Below are 21,110 nucleotides of genomic sequence, written 5' to 3' on the forward strand. Positions count from 1 at the left end.
TTCTTTTTAAGTCTGGTGAAGATCTGGATATAGAAGACGACAGGCGGACATCTCAGTCACCTTGTAAAATAAAAAGTAAATAATTTGAAGCTAAGATTCTGAGCACTGGCTTCATGTCTTAATTGTTCAAAAGGGAAATCTTGATCAAAGAGCAGTGTGAAAGTTTAGCCCTAAGTGCTTTGATAACTCTGCTCTCATAATCAATTTCCAAGACGTTTCCTATAAATTATTAATTTACACATTTAAAAATATGGTTCCTTCATTTGATTATTTTAAAATTTGGGTGGCAACTCGTTAATGAGTCATGAAATTGATTTAGTGGATAGCAACTACTATTTTAAAAAAATAGAATAAATGAGAGTATATTAAGTTGGCTTAGAATTGAAATGTAAAACTGAGTGCAGCGTGTGTACAAACAGTAAATACTGATTTCTGAAGATTTGTTTCAGTTATGTGCGTATGTCTGTGTATATTTGTTGTTAACGCAATGGAGTCCATTCTGACTCCTAGTAACCTATGTTGTTCAGTACAGCGGAACACTGTTTGGTCTTTGGGGCATCCTCTCATCTTCTGACATTATATCAGACAGTACTCCACTGCTGTTCTTGGGTTTTCCTGGCCAACTTTTTAAGAAGTGGGTGGTTAGATTCTTCTTCCAAGTCTGTCTGAGTCTGGAAGCTCCGCTGAAACCTGTCCACCATGGGTAACCTGCTGGTATTTGAAATATTGGTAGCATAGCTTTCAGCAACTTGCAGCTGCCACAGTATGACAACTGACAGATGGGTGGTATGGCTCCCTGACTGGAAACAAACCCGGGCCGTGGAAATGAGAGCACTGAATCCTAACCATTAAACCAATAGTGCTGGCTTGTGTGTATATATTTGCCATCAAAGTAAAATGCTTTTCTTGTTACATGTGATGGTCAAAAATGTTTGAAAAACACTGATCTGGGTGGTATTGAACAAAAACTTACCAGGATATGTATATTTCATGTTCTTTGGGATGTTGTAACAGTGTCTATTCCTTATGGGAAGATGGTTTATTTCAAAATGTGTCCATGTTATTTTTCAGCTCATCATATTTCCAGAGTTAATTTTTCACTCAAAGGTATCACTTGATTAATGAATGCATGTAAAAAGTGCTTTGGTTCAACATCATATGTCACCAGAGAATTGCAAATTAAAACAACAATGAGATATTACTACACACCTTTAGAATGATCAGAATCCAAAACTCTGACAACGTTGAGTTCTGGTGAGGATGTGGAGCAACAGGAACTCTCATTCATTGCTGGTGCGATTCAAACTGGTACAACCATTTTGGAAGACAGTTTGGCAGTTTCTTACAAAACTAAATGTATTCTTACCATATAATCCAGCAATTGTGCTCCTTGATAGTTACTCAAATGAGTTGAAAACATGTCCACACGAAAGCCTGCACACAGAAGTTTATAGCAGCTTTACTCATAAGTGCCAAAGCTTGGAAGTAATCAAGATGTCCTTTGGTAAGTGAATGGATAAATTATGGTACATCCAGACAATGCAATATTATTCTATGCTAAAAAAAAATGACCTATCAAGTCACGAAAAGACATGGAGGAAACTTAAATGCATATTGCTAAAAGAATATGCAAATGAAGGAAATCAATAGGAAGGGCTCCATATTATGTGATTCCAATTACATGATGTTCTAGAAAGGCACAACTATGGAGACAGTAAAAGAATCAGTGGTTGCCAGGGGTTAGGGTGGAGGGATGTATGGGAAGAGCACAAAAGATTTTTAGGGCCGTGAAACTCTTCTGCACGACACTACAACGGTGAAGACGTGTCATTATACATCTGCAAAAACTCATGAATGTGCAAAATCAAGAGAGAACTCTAATATAAACCATAAACTTTGCATAACAATGATGTGTCGCCACAGTTTCGTGGATTGCAACAAATGTAGCACGGTGGTGCAGGATGATGATAGTGAGGCAGGGGCCAGGAGGTATATGAGAACTTTTTGTAGTTTCTGCTCAATTTTGCTGTGAACTTAAAACTACCCTAAAAGTAAAGTTTATTAAAGAGAAAATGGGATATGCACTAAAGTGTTGATCTGCATTGCCCAGTCAACCTCCAAGAAATGCTACCAATTTATTCTTTTATTAACATTATATGAAAGTGTCAGTTTCCCTACCCCCACATCAACTCTGTGTACTGTTGGTTTTGCTATATGTATTTACCATTCCAATATGTGAAAATAGTATCTCATTACTGTTTTAATTTGCATATCTTTAATTTATTATGAAAGCCAAAGCGTCTTTTCCTATGTCTATAAGCTGTTTATACTTCTTTTTATAACAGCCTATTCACGTTCTTTGACAACTGTGTGGTTTTTAGAGTTGACAATCATTAAAAAAAAATCTTAAAAAAATTTTTAAAAGGTACTTTGGGTCTTTTAGAAAAAATCTTGATGCAAATCTGAAATAAAAGAAGCAATTAGCACTACGTAGTGAAAAATGACCGAGATGACACCAGGACAGTTGCCATTCAGACCTGGTTGTTCCTTAGGCAGCCTGGAGACCGCCTGCGCTGTTCTAGGCTGCCTGGGCTGTGGATTACAGAGCAGCACAATCTTTTTCTTTAGAAGCATATTCTTAAATCGAAGGCTCTGAAAGTCTTTCTCTTTTGCGTCTCTTCCTCCTAAGAAGGTAGAATTGGAGAGGACAAACGGGAGGAAGAGGTGAGGAAGAAACGGGCAATAAACACAGACTTTCTAGCAAAGGAATCCGAAGCTAAAGACGACCTAGAACAGAGGGAAACTTGGAAAATGGGTGCGTTGCAGTTCTGCAGGGGAGTTGGCTGGGACAGTGCGGTGGAATGCACTAGCGCCAATGCCAACACTGCTGCGGGATCCGTAGAGGCCTCTCCAGAAACTTACAGCAGATTCAGGCAAATCTGTTTGCAGCCGCTGTAACCGAGAGCGAGAAGCAGGGTTGTTTCAGGCATCGCTCCCTTAGGCAACCTCCCCGCCACCACTGACATGATACATCTGATGGTCAGGGAGGTGGTACTGACTCAAACGCATCCCAACCCCACAATGCTGGCCTCACACCCTCAATCCTCCACCCAAAGCATTGCTGGGGTGCTAGGAAGGAGCTCTTTAGATTTGGCCAAATCAGTCGTTAAGAAGGCAGTGAAAGGGGCTGGCTCCGTGGCCGAGTGGTTGGGTTCGCGCGCTCCGCTGCGGCGGCCCAGGGTTTGGATCCCGGGCGCGGACATGGCGCCGCTCGTCGGGCCACGTTGAGGTGGTGTACCACATCCCACAACTAGAAGGACATGCAACTAAGATATACGACTGTGTACAGGGGGGTTTGGGGAGATAAAGCAGAAAAAAAAAAAAAAAGACAAAAGAAGGCAGTGAAAGAAAAACTGATTCTTCATCTGCCAAATAAAGACGCATTCTATGTGGTCCAGTCTTACCTGGACTAATTAGGTATTTTATTAGAGCTCTTTTTGAGAACTATTTCTGATTATGTCTATATACACTGATCCAACATTACTGAAGCGCTTAGGCTGGGATGCAGGACACATCACGGGACGGACACGAAGCCTTTTGTGCCTCTGTGCTTATGAAGGATGCAGACTCCCTTGCTAAGGCTTCCTACTCTTTGGCTGTGTCAGCATTGGCGATCACAGGAAGCCTGCCTCTCCTTCCTCCACAACTGTTTGGTTACACTGAAATTATTTTTCCTGCCTCCAGAGGAAATGTCATTGGAATTCAGTCTCCTGATGCATCATTTTCACATATGCATCTTAAATAAATAGACAATCCCAAATAGAGGTGAACCCCAAGTTATGTTTTCATCATTAGCCCTCCAATAATTTCAGAATGTGTCCCGACTCCCCCACCATAGCTCTTGTCACTGTAATCTCTCCATCATTCCATTTGCCTGCCCGTATTATGTAGTCTACCTTCGTGAGGGCAATGTGTCAGGAAGCATCCCGTCTGTAAGTGACTAGAGCTAAAATCATCCTCAACAAATCGGCAATGCTATCAGCTCAGAGCCGTGCTAATAATGCCATCCTGTCAGCTTCCACGCTTTTGATAAACACTCCTTCCTAGCGAAGGATGTAGGGAAGTTATGTAATCATTTGGAAATATGTCAACATAGCCGTGGGATTGGGGCAATTAAGCCTGTTCTTCCTTAGGTAAATGCAGAATGGGGTCAGAAAAGTGGGTACTTATACCCAATTTAGTGACGGCGCCTGGAACCAATTCGTTTGTTTAATATCTCCTTGTTTGTGTATGGTGGAATTTCTCCAGGGAGGGTGGCAGAAAGCGCAGAGAGGGAAAAGGGGAGGTTGAGAACAGCTCAACAGGAAAAAACTAAATAAGAGATAGAAAGGGGGTGTGTGTGCATGCATGTGTGTTGGGGGCAAGGTTGATGCGATTTCCTTTGTGTTCACCCTCCTCTGACTTCAAAATAGCCCCTATCCTTTTTTATTGTCCTCTTGGACAAACATTCTGTGAGTGGCTAGGGCTTCCTCTGCAGGTAGTAGACACCTCCCGCTGGAGGGGGTGCCATCACTGACGTGTGCAGCAATCCACACATGCGTCGCTTGGCTGGAGTTCTGACATTTGTCCATGATGAGCAGTGACAAGGTTTCTGTCACTTTTAGTGCCAAATCTCATAGACTACAGGAGACTCCCAGTGTGCCTATCGAACTGGGTGTACATTTCATAATATTCCCACCTTCCTAATCCTTCATTGTCACAGTAATATATTTTGTTTGTTTATTTTGGTTTAAGTTCTTAACTATCCCTTTTTCTGGTCATTCTTTACACACACATCTGGGATACATCATTTCTTTGAAAACAGAGAAAGTCAAGTTAGCATTTCCAATTCTTACCAGGTCAGTGACTCAAAACCAGACAAATTTGGGTGGCTTGGCAGCTTATAAGAAATGACAGCCAAGTTGGGTTGATGCTTCACCTTGCCAATGACCACAAAGAGATTGGAATCGAACCCTATCAGACCCGTTGCTAGGGTGCTGTCATGTATGGCAGACGCATCCTGGTGTTTGTGGTATTGGAGGTCTATTTCAGCTTTCTGTGGTGGTTTCTTGGCCTATAGTTTGAGGCCAGTGCCTAGCTGGGTCCATGTTTCCCCTGCTTTCTCTATCCAGTGCAGCTGCTTCTGTGGTGGGTAATTGGAAGGGAGAGGGATTTCCAGGAACGTATGTAGTGTTTAGTCCCCATCCTACTGGTTGTGATTTCTGATGCCAAGTGCCAGCTTTTGAAGCAAGCTGTCAGGGGAGCTGGCTAGAGAAGCTATGACTCCACACCTACCCTGGAAGCCCTGTTTTTTGGAGATAGAGAGTGGTGGGGAGTGGGAAGAGGTGAGAGGAGAGGAGAGACAACAAATGGGGAAGTTGTAGGAGGAAGGGGGGTAAAGAGCACTATTGTTCAGATCTTTCCTTTCTTTCCTCCCATCTCTTCTTTTGTCCTCTGCACACTCCTTTTTTTCCCTTCAAACTCGTGTTTCTGATCCTGTCTGGAATCAGCTTTTCACCTGCCTCTCTATTGTTAACAACCATGCTAATACCTTCCAGGTGTTTCCCACTGTAAGACTGGGACTAACATAATGGGTAAGAGAGGAAACAGTGAGGGGTCAAATACCTAAGCCTTCGAGTCAAAAGTGAGGTTTCATGAAACAGCAATCTTTCAGCAGAGAAAAGAGGGAAGTGGTGGGAAACCTCTGTTTGCATCAGTGTCCACAGTCTAACAGCATGCGGTAGGCACAGCATTGCTAAGACCAATGACTGTGATGTCAAAGAAGTCTTCAGATACCCTCCAGATACCCATCTCACTGAGGTTTGAGAAAACTGTACCCCAAGTGCCAGCTACTGGCTAAAAATACCCAGCCACAATTCCCTGCATGCAATACAGGAATAAACTAAAAGCCATTCTTGGCATGCTCTGTAAATATAATTGCAGAGTTTAGTCTGTAAGCAAGACACTTTCTTCATGGGGAAGACACTCTGTTCTTCATCACAAAGTGACAAAGGCAAAAGGAAAATTTGAAGACATTTGTTTCAAGAAGTAAATGAGTCCCGATTTAGTAGTTTTGTGGAATCATGGAAAAAAAGGATATTAGGCCATCAGTGAAAAATTCCAGAGTAGAGAGTGACAATAAATTTGTTTGATGGTATTGGCGGAGTAGTCTAGGAATGCCAAGTAATTCAGGAATATTGATGACATCTGATATGTTGCTCAATTTTGGGATAATTTTGCTTTCTGAGATAAAAGATGTTATAGTGTATGTGATATGATATATATGATACATATATAAGAAATTTATGTACTCTAATACAACCATTTGTATACATTACAGAAAAATAAACAAAACCAAAACTTAGCCTTCATGAATCTCTGACGTAGGTACTTCAGGAGAGCTGTTACTTGTGGACAGAAAATAAGCGACAATAAAAGAAAATGTCTAAGTGTCCATTGCTTTGAGATCAAGTGACAGTAATAAGAGATAAGCTTATTATTTCAAAAGGAGTACACCAATTTTTAAAAATCAGTCTCTATAGATTACTTAGGGAACTGCGTACTTAGGGCATTGTTGAACTTACTAGAAACATCTGGCTGCCACACATCCATTTCCTATAACTATTTCCTCTGCCAGAGAGAATGCTGGGTCTCTCCCATCCCCCACTACCAACCCCTATCCTTGCGTTTCTGGGAGGTTAAGTTTTTCATGAATGTGAGATGACCCTATGACAAAAAAAAAGTGTTTCCCACCTATAAGGTATATTCTCAGTATTTTATAGTTGTAATTGATTCTCTGACTTCTGCATCCTTCTTGTTTTGGGCTATGTAATTAAGTCATCCTGGTTAAAAATGGTTCAGATTAACACAAAGATTTTAAAAGGCATCCCCATTTTCTCCTAAGTGAAAACAACATTATTTCCTGAGTCCTTTGGTTTGCCATAATGCAGAAGTCAGAAACTGAGTTTGTTCTTGAATATTAATCTTCATTATTACAGTCTATTCAAATTGAAGGAACTAGGAAGAAAAATAAAATAAAAACTCTATGAGAAACTAAGTTCCCTATTTTTCCTTTATTTGCTAGTTGGAGGGGAGAATTAGTAAATATCAGACATTAAAAAGCAGAGATGTTCAGGCTATATTCTGGAGTCAAAATCAGTTCAGCTCCATCTCTTCTGCCTGTCACAGCTAGAACTTTGCTTCTGTACATGGAAATTCATGTTCAGAATACTGACTTCAAAACACGGCAGGATGTTAAAATCAGTAACAAACACTTCTATTAAAGAAGAAGTTCTTTTATCCTAATTCCCCATAATCACCTCTGGATTAACTGATTTTCTCCACATCTTTTGCAAAACCCACTGACTGATAGCATCTTCTTCCGAGCTCTTGTGGCAAGTATGTTGACACACTTCTTCTCCCACTGGTTGAATTGTATGTTTGCCAAGAGCCAGTTAGTTGTGTTTGCTCCCAAATCTGATTATGTCAGTTGCGCTTGTTCTTGTAATCACATAATTTAATTAAATATTAAGTAAACTAGTGAACGAAGAATAAGAGAAGAGAGCTGTTGTTTCTAAGTTGAATGCTTTGAAGATTCAACAAAGAAAGTCACTAAAAAATTACTATCAAAATATGTGAGGGCAAAACAACTCTAAAGGATGGAGAGGAGAAATAGTTTTCCAGCCTAGATTCTTCCCGGAGATTAATGTACAATTGTCATTAAGTTCTTAATTCAGTTCAAACTGGCAATAGTGGAGAACTGACATTTTTCTTTAGCCACAGAATCACTGATTTCAGTTTTGTAAGATAAAAAGGCCTCTGCTATATTTGCTATGCAGTCTTTAAGGCAATAGAGAATATTTATACGTCATTCGTTTATTCAACGAACAAATATTGACCATATGGTGTGTTCTAGGATCTGTTCTTGACATGGAATTCAAGGTCACTGCCCCTAAAGGCTTGTATCTTCGAGAGAGAAAGATACTTCAATGGATGGTGGCAACATCTCTGGAGTTTTGAGGACAAGTGAGATTTGGCCAGATGAAAGTTCTATTTGTGAAAATCAGAAATATGAAAAGATGCGCTGTTTAAGAGGACCACTTGGAGTATCAAAGCATGAGGTTAACAAGGTTGGCAGCAGCCCTGTGGTGATGGGTCCATGTGCTGCGCTCTGAAGCTTCAACTTTGTCCTGAAAGCTGCGAAGGATTTAAACCAGAGTAAGAAGATCAAATTTGTGTTTTAAAATAATTACTCTGGCATCAGTTCAGTGTTTTTACACCGAAGACCAGTGAGGAGAAGATTGTCCAGGTGAGGCGTTATCGCTATTTGAACATCTGAAGTAAGGTACACTTAAATAGTGAAGTTCTCTGTGGGGGGAAAGAGAATGAGAGATTAGTTCCGTTTCTGAAGTTTCATCCCACCAGGATTTAATTCAGATCAATTATAGTCTTACCGACACATATGTAACATAATATTCTTTTTTAATTAAAATGCTCATTTGAGATTTGATTTTCAAGAACAGTATGCTTGGATTTCTGAATATCTTTGTAAGGAATAATTAATAAAATTATTCCAATGATATTTTTAATCAATCAATTATATATAAATAATAGCAATAACTCTTCCAACTTAGGAGAATGGTTAGTCTCTTAAAATCTGGTTATTTTCACCGATTCCCCGCTAGCTAGTGTAACAGAGGTAGCCTTTCTAAATGAATAATTTCAAACTTTGTTTTTTTTGCAAATACTTGAGTGTATCCAGAGCGCATTTTAGAGGTTGGCTTAATTGTGGGCTGGGCCACTCTATTTCCACATTATTTTAAACGTGATGGATTCCTGTCCGATGAAGCCACAAATGTAATTTGTTTGAAAATATCAAAAGCTGGGCTTGGAAAAGGTATAAGATATAAGTGAAACTCAGTTTAGACTTGGGGCTATCAGTCTGCACTCTGTGTGTGCTTAAATAGAACAAGCTCTGGAATAAACGAAAACATATGATTCCACCAGCTTGAAAACATAATTTCCTAATAAATATTTGTATATACTCAATCAGTAAAACTGCTTAACATCCTCTCCTATGATAGAGAAACCCTGTTATGCTGAAAATCCCATCATCAAAAGGCATTGTAAAAGCAGGTGACAGAATATTTTGTTATATATGGAGTGATTTCTGGGTCATTGTGTCAACACGAATTTTCAATGGAAAATCTAAAATTATACTTACGCTTTAAAGGTTGGTATTTAAGTTTGCCTGGAAAATAATGTAATTAAAGTATGAGTCCAGACAATGCCTCCTCAGGCAAAAGATATAAAAGCTCAACTCTTCATACGCAGTAAGTCGGAAAGGAACATCTTTACCCCTCTTCCCTTCTTACTTTGTTAGCTAAAAGTGTGTTGTGTAGTTGAAAGCTTTAGCCCATCAACTAACAATGCACTTTTCATTATTCAAAGCTTTAAGAAAAGATCTCCTTAATAATTTTGCAGTTCTAAAGATGAGATTGTCATAAATGTCCAGCTGTATAAGATCAGAATTAAATCATTTGGAAGAAGAGGAGCTTAGAAACTAGCGGAAAAAAAAAAAAAAACCACCTCAGTCTTCCTGTATTTTCTATATTCTCGACACTATGCTGCAGGTAATTTTGAGGTGGTGGCACTCAATTTATTGTACAATTATGTCATGTTATTTTCCTATTGCCACAAAGCTGCCATGAGGCATACTTCACATATGCCTGAAGAGTTTATCTTGTATGGATATTTGCATTAAATAAATGAAAATTCACCTCTTTCTGCAGATATCATGCAGAGACACAAAAGCGTTCCCTGCTATTAGAAATTGGCTTGTACAGACTATAAAAATTGTAAATGAATTTTTGGTTGATTTGTTCCATTTATATAAAATAGATTGAACATGCAGCTTTATGAAAATGTGTTTATTTAACCAGAAACCACAAATATTTTTAAGAATGCACTTTTCTGTTTAACTTTTAATTCCAAGATTTCTTTTTATGAATGCTCATAGTGATTTTATTGAACTGTAAGCTAAAATAAATGTACCAGTGGGATTTTGTAGGGGTTTTTCTTTTCCAACAAAGTGTTTACTTGGGATTGAACATAAGTTTTAGAGCTATGATTGATAGACGGTTGAAATAAAATGTCTGCAAAAGCAGAGAAAACAGATTCAGGGCGGCTTCACTCTGAATATGTAACAGTCCAAGTCAATGTGAACGCTAATGGACGATGGACAGCTCCCATAATAATTATATATTTTTATTATGATTAAAAATTCCCACATGCCCATACCTTTCTTTATTTGCAACCTCAGCAAGAGAAAGCTGGATCCTTTATTTATAGAGTGACTGCATTACAATTCAGAAACGCTAGAAACCAAACCAAAATGGCAATCTTCATTGCGAACATTGTGCTAGACTCTATTCTCTACTAAAACCTCATGAATATACACATATACATGCATCTAATATATTAATTAGTGTTTCAAAGTAGAAATTTAAAAACGGCTGAATAAAAAATTGCATCCAGAAAAATGAAGTCAAAGTACAAATCTATTTTGGTTATCCTGTCGGTAATTCAAGCTGGATAATCATGAGCTCAGCAGTTAATGACCTCTACTCTGATACATTAAGTCTAACCAAAGATAATGGTGTCCTGAGTAAATTAACAAACCCAGTGGTAAACTTGCCTCCAGTTCAGCAGGAGACAGTGTGCAATTAGCATTAGTTCTTAATAAGATCATAGTCCTGCAATCCGCAGTTATACAGTGTTCATAATGCTCTCTCTTTTCAGGTGAAAATTTTTTTCTCCTGAGAAGCCTTGCATGATACATTCTCTTGACAGAGATTGTTGGCCTCCCAATCAGTCCCCCACCTTAAAACTTTCTCCATTTTTCCCACTCACATGCTGTGAAGGCTGCTGTGAGTTCTTGAGAATGATTATTCATTTCTAAGCTTCTTTAATAACATTTTCGGTAGATGTTGAGGTTCCCAGCAGAGTCAACCAAGAATTTGATTTTATGATTACAACCATTCTGCAAAAGTTATGGTCAGTGCATGGGCAATCTTGGTGGAATTTACTAATCACCACTTTACGTGTCTTTTTCAAGCAGCATTTATATTTTGTTAAATAAATGGAACAGCCCATGGCCAAGTAGGCCCTGAGTTATTTTGTAGGACCCTGGGTCTGGTAGGTGGCTGTGTGTGTCCCAGGTTGTGTTAGGAAAGGGACAAGACCTGCAATGAGAGATGAGAGTTATTTTAAATATCTATTTGACAACCAGGTTTTACTATAGGGATTGGAAAATTGTGTATTTTAAAAAGCAATTATTAAGAAAAAACCTGTGATACATAAGATATTGGCGCACATCTTCTGTTTTATTTGAATTAGATATATTTGGCTTTTGTAGAGTACCTGCTAAAAATGATATATGGAGAACTAATGTTTCAAATTAAATGACACAAGTGCCTAAACAAATAAGGTGTGTGTATGTGTGTATGTTTGTGCACATGGGTATGCACGTGTGTGTCTATGTGTGTGTCCAACCACCTACCTTAGAATTAAAGCACACAATGATGAAAATCTGCATGCATATTTCTGTGGGTTTGGGATGTTTGGGATACAACTTCTTACACGTTATCTGTCAAAAGTTTTGTAGGTAAAAAAAGGAAGTTAAATATATGGATCTTGTCTGAAGAATCCTCTCACCGTAAAATGTTTACCTTTTGTGACACATACTATTATTTCATGATTATGTTAAAATACTCTTAAAGAGTTTTACATGTTAACCAGCTACTAAGAATGCCTTAATAGAGTACTAATTTTTGTTAGAGGTGTCTCGACAATTTGAATTTTATATGCATGCATTATGTTTTCTTAAAATGGGAAAATTATGCATCTGAAGGAATCTGTCTAGAATAATGGGGTTCTATAGAGGTTACTTTAATCACGTTCTGCCACAGTTATAGCTGTTTTACATCTTATTTGCAACAAAAGGGAACTCTAATTATCTTCAAAAAGAGCATAAAATGCTGTGTCTTGCTGCTGATGTAATGTTGATTCCTGAACGCTGCTGATAGGAGCTGACAACTAAATGCATGTCACACTTTTCAGAAATCAGCCGTAGTGACAGGATAACCACCTTTTGTGACCTAGGAGCCTAAAGAGGGAGTATATATTTGCCTGTTAAGTAGAAACAATTTGCAATCTTTCTCTGTTTAAAATAAAAATACACTTGTCCCTGGGTTAAAAATAATTTATTCACCAATGGTAAAACTTGCTTATGTGGTTTAGATTTTAGAAGCCACCTACTGTAAATTATCCTAAGTATATTTAATCTCAGTTCAAATCAGGGGAGAAGAGAGTAGCCGGAACCTCTGATCCCCCATTTCCTTGTATTTTTTTTCTTTTTTGGCTTACAAACATAGGTGGGTATATTTTTATGCCCAGTACTGGAGTCCTTCATATGTGATTAACATGTGCTTGCAGTTTTATTTCCAACTCACACAGATCTCATTTATAAATACAAATGAGATGCATATAGCCTATTACAAAAGATTAAAATTAGAATTGAAAAGAAGATTGCATGTTTTAAGCCTGGCTGCGGTAGTCATGTTATACAGTGTGTGTAAGATTGAACTGGTCGAATTGAGCCCCAGATAGGAAATTAATCAATGCAGGTCTGTAATATACTGCAAATAACCAACCTGTACCACAAGGCTTGATTTAAGGTTCACATTAAGCAATGGTGAGCTGGTCTAGGAAAGAAGTCATACTCATCCATACATGGCATGTTCAAATATACAGAACTCAATCTCAAAACTAAGGTTGAGACTTTGTGGACAATAAAATCCATACTTTATACTCAGACAGACTTTTATGCACAACAATGACATGACATTGGATCCTGTTGCTTCTGTGTCTTTGCTCCTCTCCTGCCTAGAGTGGGAGACTGGAAAGTGGGGCAAGAGGTAAAGAGCAGAAGAGATATTTTCCTGTACTGCATACACAATTACACAAAATATATCTTTATTATGACTGCTCAGATCAGAGCAAATTTTCGCAGTGAGCTCTGAATTTTGAACATATGATACACATTCATAGTTTAAACGTTTACAGAGTGGATTAATCTACTTTTGGAATTAAAGGGGCATTCTCTTTCCCTTTGCCCAGCTAGCTTTCAAGTATGCAATAATATAACTGAACTATAACCAGTAACGGTAGGCAGAGAGATGGAGAGAGAGAGAGAGAGAAAGGAAGAGAAGGAGGGAAGCAGTAAGAGATGGGAGAAATATATATCTGCAATCAAGTTTGATAAAAATGTAAAAATGCTCAAATAATTATTTGCCTTTTAAGATTATATGCACCTCCCACTACAAATGTAGTAAATCAAAAGTGGCTATAAATAAAACTCTATGTTTGAGCGGATGGTGTAATTCAAATGAATTTTTCCATTCATCCAACAAAAATTACTTCAACTTCTCTTTTCTTCTTCCAGATTTATTGAGATATAATTGACATATAGCATTGGGTAAGTTTAAGGTATGCAACAGAATGATTTCATATATGTGTGTGTTGCAAAATGATTACCACAATAAGGTTAGTTAACACATCCATCATCGTGCATAGTTAAAATTTACTTCAATTTCTCTTGAGGCAGTGAGTACCATAGGTACTGAGGGCACAGAAGTGAGCAAGACAAGGCAAAGAGGTGACCTCATAGTTGCAGAGATGCAGGGTATAATTAATAGCTGAATCACAATCATGATAAGTAAAGGGGAAGCGCAGGGTACTTAGAGGTAGGGAAGATATTCTTGAGGAAATGACCATAAGCTGTGGAGGAATTAACTGCAGGAACTGGGTAGGCAGAGAGGAGCGGGTGGTGGGTATGTTGCTAGCAGCTGTAGATAGAATGTGGCAGAGTGAGAGATGTTGTCTGTGGAATTAAGCCATTCTTACATTTCCTTGGTGATGAAAGCAGTAATACTCTTCTCTTTTCTTTGCTTCTGAGTTCAGGTAGAATTTCTTGGGTGCTCTTTGATGATAGAAAACCAATTGCTTTTCTACTGTCCAAACTACTTTCTTTTTGTCATTGCTGTTAATATAGACTTTGGAATCTGAAAAGACTAACTTCAACAATTTCTAACTGTGCAACTTGGGGCCTCTCACATGGAGTCTCCATTTCTGCATTTGTGAAATGGACGTAACACCTACATTACTGAATTACCATAAAGAGTAAAATACATGCAGAATCATACCCAGTACGCAGTAGATATTCAGGAAAAGGCATTCCTAGTAAATTGGATTTAATAAAGAAAAGTTTTCTGGAAAAGATTTTGAAATAAATCTTTTAATAAATAAATAGAAGAAAATAAAAGCAAAGACGTAATGGAGGAAGAGATAACTCTCATGATCTCTGATACCTAAAAATCCTTCATGCAGGAATCATTCAGTGTTCAGTTCCAAGGCTACCCCATTAAACGACCCAACAGGTTCCACCCCTGGATTTTAAACCTTTCCAAGCCAGATGCCTTTGTTCTGCCTTCATTTTTGGTATATTCTCACTCTGCATGGGTTATATCAGAATTTCAGCAAGTTTGTTCTATGGAATATTAATACATGTTATACGTAAAAAAGAAAGCAAAAATTTCCTTGCCTAAATAAACTTAGGAAACTCTGGCCAAATAAAGCCAAACACTTCTTAGAACTTTTATTCAGCTAATGTGCATTATTTATCCCTCACCCCAAACTCCAGCCCCATTAGGGCACATGGTGTATGTTATTTTCCAAATGTTCTTGACATGTCAGAATTTCTAGGGAAATCCTCTTCCTCAAGAGGAACAAAGCTCTCCTTGCTCATCCTAGAGGTTTTAATAAGGTGTCTCTCATTTTCTCTTTCTCACATACACTCACACATTTCTCTTGTGAGAAAAATGGTTATTAAAAGTTGAAAGATTTTCAAGACAGTGTGGTCCTGGCATAAGGATAGAGACACAGGTCAATGGAATAGAATTGAGAATCCAGAAATAAGCCTCAGATTTATGATGAACTAATTTGTAACAAAGGTGCCCAGAACAAGTAAGTGGGAGAAAGAGCAGTTTTTTCGACACAAGGTGCTTGGGCAATTAGATGTGCGCACACAAAAGAACAAAGTTAGACCCCTTCCTTGTACCATATACAGAAATTAACTCAAAATTGATCATAGACCTAAATGTAAGAGCTAAAACTATGAAACCCTTGGAAGAAAATGTAGAAATCAATCTTTGTGATTTAGGCTTTAGACAATGATTTCTTAGCCACAACACCAAAAAGCTAGCAACAAAAGAGAAAAATAGATAAATTGGACATTATCAAAATTAAAAACTCTTGTGCTGCAAACAACACCATGAATAAAATGACACGATAACCCACAGAATGGAAGAAAATATTTTAAAATTATATATTTGCTAAGGGGTTTGTATCGAGAATGTATAAAGAACTCTTACTATTCAGCAATAAAAATACCAATAACCCAATTTAAAATGGGCAAAGGAGTTGAGTAGACATTTTTTCAAAGAAGATATACGAATAGTAAATAATCATATGCAAAGATACTCAACATCAGTCATTAGAGAAATGCAAATTAAAACCACATTTACTAGGATAGCTATAGTAAAAAGGACACGGCTGATTTTACGTAAAAAATGAGAGGAAAGCTGTGTTTAAAGTCTGTAAAACTAATCCTTTTCTCATGACGTTCAGATAGGTGCAAGGAAGAAAATCTTTTTGAAAGATTAAGGCATAATTTTAAAACCTCATTATTGTTAGGATATTGCTTAGTCCAGGTGAGATTAAATATGTACCAATCATATAAAATTTCCTCTTCTAAAATTGAATTATTTTCAGATTTATTTTAGACAACAAATATTCCTGAAATACTGTGGGTGTAGACCTACAGATGCAGGAGAAATGGATAAACTGGCAGAAAGGAGCTGTGTTTGTATTTCCCTCATGGCAAATGGTGTTGAACACTTTTTCACATGCTTATTTGTCACCTGTGTATCTTCTTTGGTGCAATGTATTTTGTCTTTTGCCTGGCTTCTAATTGGATTGTTTGAGTTTTTTTACTGTAGCATTGTGAGATTTCTTTGTTTGTTCTGTATGCTAGTCCTTTGTAGAATGTATGATTTACAAATATTTACTCCCAGTCTTTTCATCCTCCTTGTCTTTTCTAATAAGCTTTCTTACCAAGCAAAAGTTTTTAATTTTGATGAAGTTCAATATATTAATTTTTCCTTTTATGGATTTTTGGTGTCAAGGCTAAGAATTCTTTGCCCAGTCCTAGATTCTGAAAATTTTCTCCTGTTTTTTTCTAAGAGTTTTATAGATTTACACTTTGAATTTATGTCCATGACCCATTTTGAGTTAATTCTTGTATCAGGTGTGAGACTGTGGTTAGATTATGGTTCATTTTATCACCTTTAGATGTCCATTGATCTAACACTATTTGTTGAAAAGGCTCTCTTTCCTCCATTAAACTGCTCTTGCACCTTTTTTGAAAGTCAGTTGAGCTTAGTTCTGTCAGTCTATTTCAGGATTCCATATTCTGTTCTATTCGTCTACGTGTCTTGATTACTGCAGCTATATAATAAGTCTTGCTAGAATTTTGATAGGAATTGCATTAAACCTATATATGAATTTGGGAGAATTGACATTTTTTTCTGTTGTGTCTTCAAATCCATGAACTTGGTATGTCTCTCCAATCACTTAGATCTTCTTCTCTTTGTTCAGCACTGTGTGGTTTTCTGAATACAAGTCCTGTACATATTTTGTTGGATTTACACCTGCGTGTTTCTTTTCTATTTTTTTTGACTGATTGTAAATGGTACTGTGATATTAATTTGAGTGTCCCTGTGTTCATTGTTCCTAAATAGAAATACAACTGACACTTGTTTATTTTTCTTGTATTCCATGACCTTGCTGAACTGACTTATTAGTTCCAGGTGTTCTTATTTTTGATTTTTAGATTCCTTGAGGTTTCCTATTGTGAAATCACGTCATATGAAATAGGGAGAGTTTTATTTCTTCCTTTGTGATATGTATGCCTTTTATTTTTCTTGCTTTATTACAGTAGCGAGAACTTCTGGCACTGTATTGAATAGGAGTGGTGAGAGTGAATATTTGTTGCCATGAATGGTAAAAGTATTCACTCTTTTACCATTAAATACGATGTTAGCTATAGGTTGTGTATAAATGCCCTTTATCAAGTTGAGGAATTCCACTCTAACATTTCTGAGATTTAAAAATTCTGAATTGGGGTTGAATTTTGTCAATGCTTTTTCTGCATCAATTGATATGATAATTTGATTTTTATACTTTAGTTTGTTAGTATGGTCTTGCATCCTGGAATGTAGTCCACTTTTCCATGATGTGTAATTATTTTTGCATATTGTTAAATTTTATTTGTTATTATTTTGTTAAGAATTATTGTGTCAATATTCTTGAATATTAGTCTGTAATTTGTTCTTTTGTACTGTTTTTGCTTGTTTTTTGTATCAGGGTAAAATGAATACTTCCCTCCTCTTCTACTTTTCTGGAAAGGGCTGTGTAAAAATGATGTTAATTCTTCTCTAAATATTTTGTGGAATTCTCCAGTGAAACTTTATGGGCCTAAATATTTCTTTTGGAGCAGTTTTAAAACTACAAATTCTGTTTCCTCAATAGCTACAGGGCTATTAAAGTTCTGTGTTTCATGTTGGGTAAGTTGTGGTAGTTTGTGTTTTTCCAGGAAGTGGCCCATTTTGTCTGAGTGCCAATGTATGTGTGTAGAGTTGTTTGTAGTATTCCCATGTTATCCTTTCAATATCTACAGGGTCTAGAGTGATATCCCATTTCATTTATGATATTTGTAATGTGTGTCTTCCCCTATTTTACTATGTCAGTCTTGCTAGAGGTTTGTTAATTTTATTAATACTTTCAAAGAACCAGCTCACCATTTTATTGATTCTCTCTATTGCTTTTCTACAGTCGGTTTCATTTATTTCTATTCTTCTCTTTATTTCCTTCCTTCTGCTTGCTTTGGGTTTATTTTACTCTTATTTTTCTAGGTATTGAGGTAGGAGCTAGGCTTATTGAGACTTCCCATCTTTTCTAATGTATGCATTTAATGCCATAAATTTCCCCTCTCAGTATTGCTTTATCTATGTCTCACAAGTTTTGATGTTTATTTTATTCAATTAAATGTATTTTTTTGAGACCTACTCTTTGATCCATAGATTATTCAGGAATGTATTGTTTAACTTCCAACTATTTGAAGATTTTCCTATTATCTTTCTGTTACTGTTTTATAGTTTGATCCCATTGTGGCCAGAGAACATACTCTGTATTATTTCAATTCTTTTATATTTTTGAAGTTTGTTTTATGGACCAGGATATGGTCTATCTTGGTATATATTCTGTAGACACTTGAAAAGAATTTGAATTCTGCTGTTTTGGGCTGGAGTGTTCTGTAAATGTTGATTAGATCTTGTCGGTTGATGATGTTGTTGAGTTTTTCTATATCCTTGCTGATTTTCTGTCTAATAGTTCTATCACTTATTGAGAAAGGACTGTTGATGTCTTTAACTAAAATTTTGGATTTGTTTATCTCTCCTTTCAGTTTTCTTAGATTTTGCTTCGCATTTTTGTTTTATCTCTGTTGTTTAGTGCATACACTTTTAGAATTACGATGTCTTTTACTATTATATAAGGTCCTTTGTCTCTGGTAATTTTCCTTGGTCTGATATCTACTTTATCTGACATTTTTATAACCACTCTTGTTTACTTCTGATTAATGTTTGCATGATATATCTCTGCCTATTCTTTCACTTTCAATCTGCCTATATTGTTAAACTCAAAGTGAGTTTCCTGTAGATTACATATAGTGGTCATGTTTTTTAATCCATTCTACCAATCTCTGTCTTTTAATTGTTTTATTTAGACCATTAACATTGAATGTAATTATTGGTACGTTAGGGACTAAGTCTTCCATTTTATTTTTTGTTGTATGTTTGCTCTCTGTGCTTTTTATTGCTCTGTTTTATTGTAACTACCTTCCTAAGAGTTACTTGAATACATTTTATAATTATGTATTCATCTATTTATTGTGTTTTTAATGTATCTCTTTATGTAGGTTTTCTGTGGTTGCTTTGGGTATTACATTATATATTACATTTATACTACATATGTGTATGTATATTACATTTTATAGATAGACAGATATCTTATCCCACTTTACTAGTGTCATCATTTTACCAGTTTGAATGAAGTGTAGAAACCTTGGCTCCCTTCATATCACTTTATTTTCCACTCTTTATAACATAATATTGTAAATATTTCATCTATCTTCATTTAGAACTACATCAGACATTAAAACTTTTGCTTAACAGTCAAACATAATTTAGAATATTCAAGAGAATAAAAGTCTAATGTATTTACCCATATTTTTGCTTACTTTGTTTATTCTTCCTTCCTGATATTCCAAGATTCCTTCCTCTAATCTTTCCCTTTCTGCTTAGAGAATCTTTTTAACCATCTTTTCAAGGTAGATCTGCTGTGAACAAATTCTCTTAGTTTCCCTTAACCTAAGAATATCTTGAGTTCTCTTTCATTTCTGAAGGAGTTTCTTCTGGTAAAGGATTCCGAGTTGACAGTTGCTTTTTGTTTTTCTTTTCAGCACTTGAAACAGATTGTGACAGCTCTTTCAGGCCCTCAGAATTTCTGATGAGCAGCCTGCTCTAGGGGCCAGCCCTGTGGACAAGTGGTTGAGTTTGCGTGCTCTTCTTCAGTGGCCCAGGGTTTCACTGGTTCAGATCCTGGGTATGGACCTAGCACTGCTCATCAAGCTAAGCTGAGGTGGTGTCCCACATAGCGGAGCCAGAAAGACTCTGCAACTAGAATATATAACTATGTACTGAGGGGCTCTGGGGAGAAGAAGAAAAAAAAAGAAATCTACTCGAATTCTAATGTTTTTTCCCTTATAGGTAGGGTGTCTTTTCTCTCTCATTGCTTCAAGATATTTTCTTTCTCTTTAGTTTTCACAAGTTTGATTACCACATGTCTTTGTGTGAATTTCTTTAGTTACATCCTGTTTGGAATTCATTAAGCTTCTTAAATATATAGATTCATGTCTTTTGCTAAATTTGAGAAGTTTTCAGGCATTATTTCTTTGAGCACTCTTTCAGCCTTTCTTCTTTTCTACATTCTTTCTGAGACACTGACTACATGGATGTTAGATCTTTGTTTTAGTCCCACAGATCCCTACGGATTTGTTCTTTTTTAAAATCTATTTTCTCTCTGTTGTTCAGATTGGATAATTTTAATTATTCTATCTTCAAATTCACTGATTCTTTCTTGTGTTGCCTCCATTCTGCTACTGAGTTCAACCACTGAGTTTTCAGTTCAGTTATTGTATTTTTCAGTTCTAAAATTCGTTTATTTTCTCTTTGTGTTTTGTATTTCTTTCATTTTTTCTTGTTTCAAGTGTGCTCTTAATTGTTCATTGAAGCACTTTTATGATGATTGCTTTAAAATCTTTGTCAGATAATGCTAACATCTCTGTTTTCTAGGTGTCATCATCTATTAATTGCCTTTTTTTTTCATTCAGCTTGAAATCTTCCTGGGTTTTGGTATGACAAATGATTTTCAATTGAAATCTTGACATTTTGGTTATTATATTATGAGATACTGGATCTTATTTCAATCTCTGCTTTAGGTGGCTTCTTCTGAAATTGCTCTGGCAGGGAAAGGAGGGAGCTCTGCCTTGTTGCTTCCAGGTGCAGGTAGAAGTCCAGATTCCTGACTTGGCTTTATTGACACCTGAGGTGGGGCCCTTCAATACTATTGGATGAGGGTGAGAATTCTGGCTCCCCACGATGCCTCTATTGGCTTCCTTGTCTCAGAGGTTAGGAGTGCCTTTTTATTATTCCCCAAGTGGCCTTCACTGACAGCATGGTATGGGCAGCCTCATTAGCACTGGGTGGTGGTGAAAGTCCTGATTCTTTTTTCGTTCTCCTTTGACACCATCCCAGTAGGGATAGGGATGGGGT

This window comes from Equus asinus, chromosome 2 (genome assembly GCF_041296235.1).
Source record: "Equus asinus isolate D_3611 breed Donkey chromosome 2, EquAss-T2T_v2, whole genome shotgun sequence".
Classification (NCBI taxonomy): Eukaryota; Metazoa; Chordata; class Mammalia; order Perissodactyla; family Equidae; genus Equus; species Equus asinus.